Raw genomic sequence first — 13,527 nt, 5'->3', positions numbered from 1 at the left:
AACAAAAAAGGGTGGTCCCCAAATAAACACAATGATGTGGATGAGTCTGTGTTAGGTGCTAGGTACCAGACCAGGGTTATAACAATAAATTGTTAGCCTCTGGGAACAAAGATCACACCTTTCTAGTTCTATGCTATTATCTCAATATCAAGCACTGGTATACATAACAGGCCTCTGAATAACTTGGAGAACTTTTAGGGAAAGCAAGGGTGGAGAAAGTATTTTAGATGAAACAAGCAACATCATGAATGTGAGAAGCTTATTTCTTATCATCAGAGTGAAATGACTGTCTTCTCACTGCAGGGCATAATAACCTCAACAACTCCAGAAATACTAACTGCAACTCCAACAATAGCAATAGCAATAATAATAATAATAATAATAATAATAATAATAATAAATAATTCTGTCATAAATGACTGTATTTTTGCCTACCCCTTTTTATCTACCTCAACATTTTATCCTCCGTGCTTAGCACATCCTAGAGTTGGTCAGTCAATATTTGTTGAATAAATTAATAATTGAACAAGTGAAAGAAAATAATCTCTTAGGAAAAGAAGGATGAATTAACATTTATTGAATACCAAATATGCTCCATCCCCACGCCAAGCACCTCATGTTCTTATGCTGTTTAATAGTCATGGAGCATTGTCAACTGTAGGCATGATTATCTTCATCTCAAAGTTTAAATAAAATATGAGACCCAGAGAATATGAGGAATGTCCCAAGGTCACAGGGCTATTTGGCAGAGTCCAGATCTAAACCCTGATTTGTTGCAGTTCAGAGCCCCTGCTCTGGGCATGGTGCTCCACATAGCAGCAGGACAGTGATGAGCCTGGGATGTAATCCATACAGGCCCATCTGGCCCCTGCTCTCCTCTGAGGCAGAGTAACTTCCCCACAAATCTCCCACCACCAAGTCTTGCTTTCTTTCATTTCTCATATTTATAATTCAGCCTCCAATTATCTTATTAACAACATGCTGATTAAGATATGATAGAGATGCCACCATAGAATCAGAGATGTTTCCATGGAAACTAAATGGAACCCTGCTCTCCCCAACCCTGCAATTTTATTTGAGTCTCCTGAGGAAGAAAAAAAATACAGAATTTTGAGAATTGCCAGTTCTTATTGAAACATAAGCTCAGAAGTTGCCAGGAGAAAAGTGAGTAGAAAACCTCATGAATTTACCGGATCTTCCCACCCTCCCCACTTTCTCCCTCATTGCTCTCCTGTCTTTCTTCTTTTTTCCTACTGTTTGGGCCCTCCCCTCTCTCATAAGTGAATCTCCTCTGACCACGAATCCATTATTGAAACCACAGCCTTCAGAAGTCACTTCCAACTGGCTGGGGAAGCTATAGGCTTCCAAGGTTTTATGGAAATTTTTAACTGTTCACTAGTTACAGATCTAAATAAAGTTTTTACTTAGAATTGTAAATCCAATTCATTATCTGGTTTCTTTTGTACTATATATTCTTCTTTGCTTAACTTCTCTATTAGACTAGATTCTGCAGAGGAACAAAACCAGTAAAATAAGTAGGTAGGTAGGTACGAAGGTAGGTAGGTTGGTAGGTAGATAAATGATACAGATATAAATAACAGGATGTATATACATTTATCTATCCATCACAGCTTTCATTTTAGCAATTTAATCATCATTTCCTTTAATAATGTGATCACCTGTCTTCTGAGAGTGTGTTCATTGGCTTCAGCCAGATTTTCTATTCTCTCTCTCTCTCCATTACAGAATCCAGAGTCACCTCAACCCCCAATTCTAGACTATCACTGAGACAGACCTACAGACCACTTTCATTTCCTTTTGAAATGACTTTCCTTGAAAGTCCCAAGGTAGGGATAGTTCTCTTCCATCAGTTTCTGTTATAAGAGTAATTCTTAAAGGGTGTTCAAACCTTGATAAGTTCCATGCTAAGTTGGTAGGGACATGATAGGTAAATAGCTGCTAAACAGATGAGTAAATGTGAAAGAATCTGCAAGATTGCTCTATGTCCAAATTGTTGAGAAGCACCAAGTATCATACCCTTCTCTTGGATCTTTATGATTTATTTTATTTTGCATTGTAACAGTGTAAGGGCTCTGAAAGGCATTTGTGCATTTCCTCAGTGAATATCTACTGAAGTCCATACCATGTGTAAGACACTGTTCTAAGCACAGAACAGATAGTTATATATGAAATATCCCCTGCTGTCATAGAGCTTGCATTTTAACTGGGGGAAAATGGAAAGTAAACAAATAAGTGCCATCAAGATAAATAAAACAGGCAAGGAGCCACAGCATTAGAGTTCATACTATTCCATAAAGGACACTCAGAGAAAACATCTCTGAAAAACATATACTTGAACAAAGGCCAAAATGAAGTAGGGAACAAGAGATGGATGTATCATAAGGAGGAATGCAGCAGTCTTGAAGTGGGAATACGGTTTGTAGGTTTACAAATGAATGAAGGGCTGTGTGGCTAGTGGGAGACGGGAAAAGATGGGGAGAGGGAGAGGCATGGCAAGAGGCCAGGTTATCTACTGTTAGAGGCCAAGGTAAGAATCGCTGGACTTCATTCTGTGTGAGACAGGTAGCAGTTGGTGGGCTTTGAGAGGAAAAGTGACATAATCTGGCTGACATTTCAGAAGGACCACTCGGTGTGGCTTGCATATGGCTGGGAGGCAGGAGATGAGTTCCAAAGTTATCGTACTTAACCCAGATGTTATAAGACAGGGGTTGGGCTAAATGTGCAATAGTAAAGGTGAAGAGGAGTATTTCTAAATACTTCATTGTCCAGTGAAAAGTGCATTTAACTCCATACAGTCGAATCTCTCAAATTTACTTGACCATTGGCCTCTCTAATTGGTTATCCCCTCAATTATTTTTTTTGAGTAAACAGTCCAAATATAAATTCTTAAGTTAGTACATTAGCCTCTGATTAGTAAATACTGTACAGTTTATAATTGTGTCTGATCTATTTCCATTTCAGATTATCCTTTTGTGTTTCCTTTTGCAAGTAACCCTAGGAGTGGTAACACATGAATCTATCCTGTTGTGTTTCCTTTTGCAAGTAACCCTAGGAGTGGTAACATATGAATCTACCACTAATAGCTTAGGTGGATTATTTATCTCCTTTCCATGTGTGAAAATCTGTGAGTGTATGTTCCTCTTACTATGGATTTAAGGCCTCTGTGTGAGTGGCTACACTATTACTTCTGTCCAGTGTAACCCTCTCTGTTCAACCGTCAGATGCCTGTTCATCTTTCATTATCACTTCCTCTGTGAAACACTGAACATATATGAAGATGCATGTATCCCGCCCTAGGCGACTTCAGAGAGGCCTAAGTGTGTCTCTATTCTAGCATTGCTACCTTCCTTCAGTATGCTCTGAGTATGTGGACAAAGCTTCCCACTCAGGCTTCTTGAGGCAGGGATTGTCTATAGCCATCACTGCATCTGTAGAACCTCCCATCATACATGGCACAGTTAGGAACAAATGCCTGATGAGTGACTGAAAAGTTTCTATTATTTATTTGTTTAAGAAAGATTAATTTAGGGGCTCCTGGGTGGCTCAGCTGGTTAAGCATCTGAGTGTTGGTTTCGGCTCAGGCCATGATCTCGTGGGTTGTGAGATTGAGCCCTGTGTCGGGCTCAGCACTTATTGGGGAGTCTACTTGAGATTCTCTCTCTACCTCTCCCTTTGCTTCTCCCCCTACTCATGTGCACCCTCTCTCTCTCTCTCAGATAAATAAATCTTTAAGAAAAAAAAGATTAATTTATTTGTTTAGGAAATATTTATTTAGTGCTTGCTAAACTCATAGGATCTTATACTAGATACATTCAGAAGTATATATTCATATGTATATTCATATATATATTCATCAGTTGAAAGAGATGATCAAGTCAATAGATTTTTATAAGACATGCATACGAAATAAAATACAAATTGTTGATTCAGCATATGAGGGCTTTAGGCAAAAATCATTCAGTGGAAATTCTAGCAGGAGAAAAATCTAGAAGGCAGGAATGCCATGTATTTTCAGAAGACAAGTAGTCCAGAATGATTGGAGTGGTACATGGGGAGTAGTAATAAATAAAAGCAAAGGGGTGGAGAGTTTGGACTCTCTCCAATGGGTACAATGGGTACAGATAAATGTGGCTTTAAAAAAAAGTTATTTGTCAAATGGTAGAATTCAATTTATTTGGGTTTTCAGCCTAGTTTTTCCTACAGTTGCCATTCAGTATAAAGTCAACATTTTCTTCATCCAGCACATAGAAAAGTATCAAAAGATAAATATATTGGAGAAAAAAGGAGCAGGGCATTCATCAGGGAACACTGAGACCTATGTGATTAGGGAACGAACATGAGATCTGTCTCATGAAAATAATACCAACACAGGATTGATGAATTGGTATGGTGATGTCATTTAGTTGGTAGGTGGGATTATACTGAATTAATGCTGGGAAATATTATTTATGTTCCCAAATTTCTCTCAGTTAGTTTACCTGAAGTTCTTGTGTTACTGCAAGGGAAAAAAAAATGATATCAGATACAAATGGCAAAAAGGGGCAACTACAATTTGTATGAGGATAAATCATAATTATCATCAGCATTCCTTTGCTCAGACAATTAAACATATTTCACATTTCTTTTTCTCTTTAGACCTAAAATTCAATATAACAATAGCAGTGAGTCTATGCATTTAGGGAATATATTAAATATAATAAAAATGATTTATATTCAAGTTCATATCTTATTGTAATAGCTAAGCTTCTTCTGTCTTACAGAAATGCCTTTTGAATGGTATTTTCAGGTTGTATTTCTCTCTTTTTTTAAAACAGTCCTATAAAGAAAATCTCTGCTTTATGTGGCCAGTAAGTTTTGAGTACACAGCGTGTTCTATTGTTAATGTCTACCTGAAACATTCATTAAATAATTGAGCATTGGAAAAAAGGTTTATCTCCATATGAACTAATATGCTTTCTGTTTCTATAGGCTATGCATTCATCAAAACATCGACTGCTCCTTTGGCCTTGATATCTAGGAATCCCAAAACTAGATTTACTGCTAAAGTCACAATATTAATTTTTTAAGGATATTTTTTCCTTCCATTTCAATGCTATTTTTCTTTATACCTGCTATTTTATCATATGCCACTTCAAATCAGCCTTGGAAATGGATGGAATATAAATGAATATATTAGCAAGCAACAGCCTAAATAAATGAGAGAGAGAGTAATATGGAAATTGTAAGATCTAAAAGGATAATTCTTCCTGTGTAAATTACAATCAGCAAATAGAAGCAGTGCTCCAGAAGTAACGATTGTTCTAAAACAATGACTGGAAAATAGAAACATAGATATTTGACAATTATTAAGAGGTGAAGGGAATGGGGGATGCATTAAAACAGTGAAGAAATAGTAGAAATCATTAAGATGCCATAATTTACTAATATCACTGGCTATGCATGAAAAAAGTTGGTAATGCTGGATTTTGACCAAGTGGGAAAATAGTCACTGCTTTACCTGGTTAGTTGAAATGAAAATTGGTACAAAAACTTGCAAGGCAATTTAGCAATATCTGTCAATAGTTCAAATGAATATATGTATATATATTTCTGAAGACAGAATACATTTTTGACCCAGCCATTTTTATAGAAATCTGTACACTACATTCACTCACTCAGGTGTACAAAGGGTATCACACAAGGATGTTTACTGAAGTATTTGTTGTAATAGGAAAGTTCTAGGAAGAACATTTTAAAGGATCCTCAATAGTGGACCAAATAAATAATGCAATAGCTATAATGGAATTGTATGCAGTCAGTAAAAAGAATGGAACAAGTCTTTGTTTATAAATATGGGAGGGGCACCTGGGTGGCTCAGTCAGTTAGGTGTCTGCCTTTGGCTCAGGTCGTGATGCCAGGGTCCTGGGATCGAGCCCCACATCGGGCTCCCTGCTCAGCTGGGAGCCTGCTTCTCCCTCTTCCTCTGCCTCTCCCCCTGCTTGTGAACTCTGTCTCTCTTTCTCTGTCAACTAAATGAATAAAATCTTCTAAAAATATATATATATAAATATGGGAATTTGCTTAAAGTATATAATTTTAAATGTTGCACAGTATGTGTTTACTTTTTGATATACTTGCTTATAACAAACCATTATTTCTAGTTATATATAAATTATGATAGTGGAGAGATGGGCCTACATGTGCAAGATATTCTTAACAGTGGTGCTTCTAGAAACTGGAACTGGTATAAGGCATTGATAGAGTGACTTTTATTATTTAACTGATTTTCATTCTAATGCATTTCATTTTTTCATGAATATCTATAATTATTATAGTAATTACAAAAAGAACCCAACAACCTAGTTTTCGAAAAGAGCTTGTAAAAAGTAAATGTCATCTAAAACACCAAGGGAACTACATGTCACTTCTTCACCCAAGTCCGGGGTAGAAAGGGCTGATTAATCATGAGATTCCCCACCACGTAGATTTATATGTGCTAATAATGTTATTGCAAAGTGTAGAAGAAAGTGTTTACCCTGGTTCAGATATAAGTTATAAGACCATAAGGGAGAAATAATAAAAAAAAAAAACTATATTTCTGTTATTCAGAGTGGACACAGCCTTGTCCACAAAAAACAGATGCTTGCAGTGGTGCTGGCAATGCCTGAGACTGGGAGTTTTGTCTGATGGAAAGCCCACAGCACAAACCTGGGATAGATCTCAGTATTCGCTGCTAAATCTCTTTTTCTTTTACATTCTTTCCCTCTCACTCTCCCTCCCCCCACCTCCACCTCCTTCCTTCCTTCCCAGTCCTGTGCCCCAATTTATATTTCAAAACTCTGGCAGTTTTATGACTGCACAGAGCTTAAAACATTTAGCATCTTCTTTTTTATAGATGAGAAAAATAAGATCTATAGAAAAAGGAAAAAACTTAGCCAGTACAAACAAATAAATGATCAGCTATAATCATCTACTGACTACTGACAACTTATATATGTATAAGATAGGAATGAGTATATATATTTTTTTCCTCATTTTTTTTTTCCACTGAAACATGTGGCAATTTTCCAGTATCTGGGAATTAGGAGAGGTGCATTACCCATCTCCATTTTTCCCTCAATCTCAACAAAGAGGAGGAGTTAGAATTTCCCATAAAACAGTGATTCAGGGGCACCTGGGTGGCTCAGTCGTTAAGCATCTGCCTTTGGCTCAGGTCATGTTCCCAGGGTCCTGGGATCGAGTTCCGCATCAGGCTCCCTGCTCAGCGGGAAGCCTGCTTCTCCCTCTCCCACTCCCCCTGCTTGTGTTCCCTCTCTCACTGTGTCTGTCTCTGTCAAATAAATAAAATTAAAAAACAAACAAACAGTAATTCAAAGAAAGATGCCTGCCCTGATTTAATTACATTATTCCACAGACCAAGGGCTTTGAAAACAGATAAACATGACATTCAAACCCAATTCCTTCACCTATTTACCCCTAGAGACTCAGTTTTCCCGACACTAAAATGAAGATAGTAACATCTAACATGTGGCGTTGATTAATGAAAGAAACATTATATTAAAAGCCTGGCTCTGTTTATGCACATAGCCTGAGATTCTTAACCTAGAAACCAAAAACCCCTCCCAGGAAGTCCTTAGATGAAGTTTACACATATGTAAACCCTTTAACAGTGTGTTTTTTTGCATGTGAAGTTTACATATATGTAAACCCTTTGACAGTGTGAGTGTTCTTCTGCATGTGACCGTTCTTTTTCTTGGTAAAAAGTCCCTAACTTTTATTAGATTATAAAAGTTGTCTGCATTCTTATGTTTTTAAGAAAACCCACTTAAAGAGAACTGTAATTGCTGATGTTAATAATAATAATTATACCCATGATAGCCTTACTAATATTTCACAACAAACAGATGATATTATTATGATTATTAATATTCAAGTCCTTGAACAGGAGCCAAAATTGATGGATGAATCATATTTAAATCATTGGGTGCTTTGCTTTTACCAGGTAGACTCTTCCATTTTCTTATTATGTGAGCCCTTGAGATCTTATTTCACTCTGTTCCACAAAAAGGAATGCATTTCCCCCAGAAAGGCAGGCTAATGAGCTCTGCCTAATTTATAGCTGAGTCCATTTACGTGGTCTCTTGGTTAGCAAGGATGTCTGTTTAATTCAATAGAATCCTGCACGTGCATAGTGCACATAGAAGACATTATGACCTGCATCCACTCCACATGCATTTATTACCCTAATGCCTTTGACATACACAAACAAACCATGTTTTACAAACTGCTTAAAGATTTGATTAAGTCACATCATGCATTTTGTTGTAACGAGAAGAGTGATTTAAAATCATTAGGCCTAAAATGTAGGCCTCGGTGTGCTTGAAGTCAAGGGGAACAATTTGTCAACCAGTTGATCTTTTGCTTCTAAAGCTAGTTAACTGATCAATCTAATGTCAAAGGAGCAGAGACAAATGGGAGAGATTTTACTACATGGAAAACTGTACATGAAGATAAATCCAACATTCTGGTTCATTTCATCTGTAGTTATCTTTGCAGTTAATTGCTTTGGAACACTCAAGGTGCTCTGTGCATAAAGGAAGTGTTGGAAGCTTTAAATCATCTGCATAGACTAGTAGCTTCTTGCATTGAATCTTGTGTTGCTCCATTTTTGGGGAGGGAGGGCCATCATCTCTCACTTTAAATGCACACTTGGCAATGAACAAAGGTTGGGATTCTTGACTAGTTGTTTACCACATAATCAATTCACACATTTCTGAAATTTCCTGACATGTTTGCAAAGTAAGTCTATTCCTTAGCAAATTTATTTGATTTCTTTTGCTATGAACATAATGATGAAACTGGATCTGGAATAAAAGCTTTTTTTATAAATAGATTTGGTTATTCCAGATGTTCTAGTTATCTATTTCATAAAGACAAACAAACAAAAACAAAGCAAAACAAAAATTACTCCCCAACTAAGTAACTGGTTTAAAACAATAGCCATGGTTTTGTATTTCATAAATTTGTGGATCAGGAGTTGAAATTGGTGAGCAATTGTAAAGGCCATTTACTGGTATTCAGCTAGCAGACTCTAGGGTGCAGTATACCTTCACCCTGGTATTTGGTGCTTTGGGGCCAGGAGGGGGAAGTGACAGAAAGCTGGGCTTAGCTGGGACTGTCAACCAAAGCACCTACATGTGGCCTCCCCCCACAGGCAGTGGTAGGCAGTTCAGCCTTTTCCTTGGCCACCCAGGGCTCTCTGTGAGTTCAAAAGCCCCTGTTGCAAGCTGCAGAAGTTCTATAACCTGGTGTCAGAGTCCCAGAACATCACTTGCTACTGGTCAAACAAACAGCTAAGGTCATCTCAGACTCAGAGTGAGGGAAACTAGACTATACCTTATGAAGAGAGGAGAAACAAGGGTCCATATCTGCCATTAATCTACCATACCAACATAATATGATTCTTCACCAGCTCCATTTTACTGTCATCACCCCAAGCTTCCATGCTTTGTGCTAGAATTTTCAGCAAGACTGTGGTGGGGAGAGGGGAGATAATTGGTTAGCTAGCTATTATCCAGCCCTTAACTGTCAGCAATCATGCTGCTTTAGGAAAATCAACAAGTCAATGTCTTGTCTAAAGAAGATTTGAAATTTTGGTGGAGCTAATTTATCATAGTCTTTTTTGTTTGTTTGTTTTCCCTTTGATATCCCCACCTCCATTTTTAGACTGACAGATTGCTTTGGACAATGACGATTTTTCCCCCTTGGCTCTATAAAAAAAAAAAAAGTGTTTTTGGTGATTTTTGCTGATTTTAAATCTTTTTTTCTTTTCAATCTTTTTCTTCAAAGTGTTGGTCTCACTTCGATTTTAGATTTTAAGCCATCTGTCTGTCCATCATCCTGGGAGACTGGGTATATTTTAGAAAGCACTGGACACAGAACAAGTACTCCACAAATAAACTCATAATCCAACACCACTTTATTAAGCAACTGGTAGGCACTCTATGCAAATGAGAAAAGCAAATGAGAACAAATGAAACACAATCTGATGAATCTTTTTTTGTTTGTTTTAGTTTACTGATAACTATAAAATATATGTAATATATATATGTATATTGCAAAGCAAAAAAAAGACTTATTTTAGAGGAATTTGAATGATTTTATTTTTTTTGAACTTGAATGATTTAAGTTGGAATTGCATTTCTACTTTTTTTTTTCAGAGGAATTTGAATGAGTTAAATTAGAATTGCATTTTCTACAGTTGGCTAGCAGAGCAACTTTGGGCAGTTCTTAGAGTTTCTGTTTTCCTGTCTCTGAAATGAGGGTCATGTTGGGGAAGAAGAAATTCCTTTGCCCTTCAAGATACTTCTAGCTGAAAAAAAAAAAAAAGATACTTCTGGCTGGACTTAGAATCAAACTGGCATGAGCTAGAGTAACAGGAGAAAATCAGATTTAATAGCATATGTACAAGGAATCCACACAGACATGGACATTCCAAAGATAGTCAGGCAATGTAATACTTATATGAGCTAAGGAGTGGGGTAGGAATCTGAGGATACAAAGGGGAGAAAGACCATTAGCAGGAAGGTGAGAGATGTTTGGAAAACAAAGGTTGCCCTGTTATGCAGATAACTTTCTTAGGTAAAGAGGAATCTGTTAGTAGCTCTCTTCTTGGTAAAGCAGGCAGTTGGAAGGGGAGGTAAAGGCTTTTTCTGAATCTGGTGGGTTTGGATTGCTTGTAACTCAAAATAATGTTGATTCCTATGTGGCCCATTTTGGGGTAGTCTGCCTTTGGCCCTTATAGTAACAACTGGCAGAATTATTGCCAATCTTTAAAACAAAAGTGATGTGAAATTTTGATTCTTGACTAAGGTCTCATGTGCTTAAGAATCACCTGGAATCTTGTACAAAGGAGGAGGGTTGTGATTCTGCATTTCTAATAAGCTCTCAGATGAGACAGGTGTCAGAGACTCATGGACCACCGCTTGAATAACAAGGCTGCAGAGCATCTAATAACAATACACACTCCGAAATGTAGGTTCTTGGTCTCCATTCCTTTTTTTTTCTTCCTTTCTTTTCTTCCTTCCTTCCTTCCTTTCTTTCTTTCTTTCTTTCTTTCTTTCTTTCTTTCTTTCTTTCTTTCTTTCTTTCTTTCTTTCTTTTTTTTTTCTTTCTTTCTCTTTCTTTCCTTCCTTCCTTCCTTCCTTCCTTCCTTCCTTCCTTCCTTCCTTCCTTCCTTCCTTCCTTGCTTTTGGTTTTGCTTTTGCTTTTGCTTTTGCTTTTGCTTTTGCTTTTGCTTTATATGCCAATAGAGTCAACATCCCCATTTGCCATTAAAATGTTTCTTAGGAAGCTTTATCTCAGATTTCCTATGGTTTTTATGCTCATTAGTCTTCTAGGTGAATCAGAGATTTCCTGCTATAACATCACAAGGTTTCTCAGTAAACCCTCTTGGCTCCTTGTTGCGTCTTTTGAATGACTTTATTATAACAAAGTTGACTTGGAGCCAGAGGAGGCAGAACTCTAGTGTTGGGCTTTCTTTCCAGTTTTATGGGTTTTTCTCAGAAGTCTAATGCCAGTTTAATGAAGTTTTATAGCTATTAATACTCCAGCACTCTAGCTGCTCTAAGAAATATGTAACTTAACAATAACTGGAAATAGGTAAATTCATGATTAAGTTGCACTAAAAACTAATGCCTCTCGGTCATAGTTCATAATTTCCAAATGCACATCATTTAGAATGGTAACTTCAGCCTTGTAACTCTTTCAAGGAGAAAGGCTATGAACTTAAATCACTACATTAAGCTGACAGTGAGACTCATATTTTCTGAGCTAAAGATATATTTTTATGGTCACACAGTGGACTCTGTTTATCACTCATCATAAACCATAGAAAACCATTTTTGTTTTAAATTAGGTGCTCAGTCTTTTGTCCTGTAATCTGTTTCTTTATTTCCCCTTTTCACTTTTGTTGGTCCATTTCAACAGCTCCCAATTGTCTTCCATTTCCTGAAAATGGCTCATATTTTATAACTCAGCTTCTTTAAAGGCATTTCATCCTAGTTGAGGTCACCTCAATTTACACCTTAAATTATGGCTCTAAAGCCAACTTGAATGCTGCTGATATTGAGTAATCCTGCCAAAGAGTCCAATTTTAAAATAAGGAACAGTCTTATCCTAAAATGCCAGGCATAAGAAACCCACGAATTTTTAGTACTTTTACTTATTGAATGACATTTCTCCCCTTCCTTTGAGCCACTTAGTCAATTATGCTTTATTTTACTGCCTAGTCTCGTTCTAGAGCCTGTCCCTTCTTAAAGACCATGAGTAAGTCACTTTTTTTTTTTTTCCCCAGAGTAAGCAACATCCCCAAATCATTTGAAAGTCAAATGACTGTGAGATTTGGGGCTTAATGATTTTAAAACTCTCTCCTTTTCTCCTTCTATCTCTCTGTCTCTCGTGCACCTGCTTTTCCCCACAGATAGATCTCCTCTTGCTCATGGAGGCCCATATTTTTGTTGCCTGATTTTACACACTTGGATCAAGGATACACACTGGGCAGCTGCCACTGCCCCATCATTGGGTAGGGGGTAGGGGAAGTGATGGGCACAGACCTCTCCTTGATGAAAAATACTGTACATTTAGTTCATATGGAATTATTAAAATGCACTTGGCAATCTATAAAAAGCAAAAAGGAAAGCAAAAAAGAGCAAATAAACATACTTAAAATGTTTTTTTTCTTCATAACTCCTAGGGCAATTAAAAGAACACTCTGACTCAATATCTTCTTACATAAATGAGTAAGGAAAGTGGGCCTATTCTAGATTATCACAGGAGGTAGAAATCTGCATATTTTACTGCTGAATGCTCTTGAAAGGTAGGTTTGACCCTTTTCTCCTTTATTTCCTCATTCACCTCTAGCCTCCTTTCTAGTACTCTTATCTTTCTACACGCTTGTCTTATCTTTCTAGACCTGAACTGTTTAATGTGATTTGCTACACACTAGAGTTGAGCATTACCGGAACTATGGCTAGTACAAACTGAGATGTGGTTACTGGATTTCAAAGATTTGGTATAAAAAACAAACAAGGATGCAAAATATCTTGATGACTAATATTAATTACATGTTGAAATGATACTGTATTGGATATACTGGGTTAAAATATATATTAGAATTAATATCATCTGTTTTTTTATCTTGCTAAATTTGTAAAGCATATATGTGGCTCTCATTTCAAGCTTGCATTTTATTTCTATTAGACCTATTCTAAACCATAGTCCCTCAAAAGCAGGAATCGAATCTTATTTCTTTCCATATATCTAGTGAGTAGATCAGAAGTCACTTACGATTATTAAATGAATCCGTGGATATATTGATTAATTAAGTTATTTATTTTAACTTATACTTCACTCCCCAGTATAGCTATATGCTTCAAATTCCACATATGTATGAAAATCATTTTCTGTGTCCTAGCTCAGAGCTTCCCAACTCCTGAATTTTGGTATTTCTGAACGGATTGCAAATAG

The sequence above is a fragment of the Callorhinus ursinus genome, unplaced genomic scaffold (genome assembly GCF_003265705.2).
Source record: "Callorhinus ursinus isolate GAN/ISIS: 27379988/994484 unplaced genomic scaffold, GSC_fseal_2.0 scaffold37, whole genome shotgun sequence".
NCBI classification, from domain to species: Eukaryota; Metazoa; Chordata; class Mammalia; order Carnivora; family Otariidae; genus Callorhinus; species Callorhinus ursinus.
The sequence above is the reverse complement of the archived record's forward strand: the minus strand, read 5'-3'. Positions refer to the sequence as shown.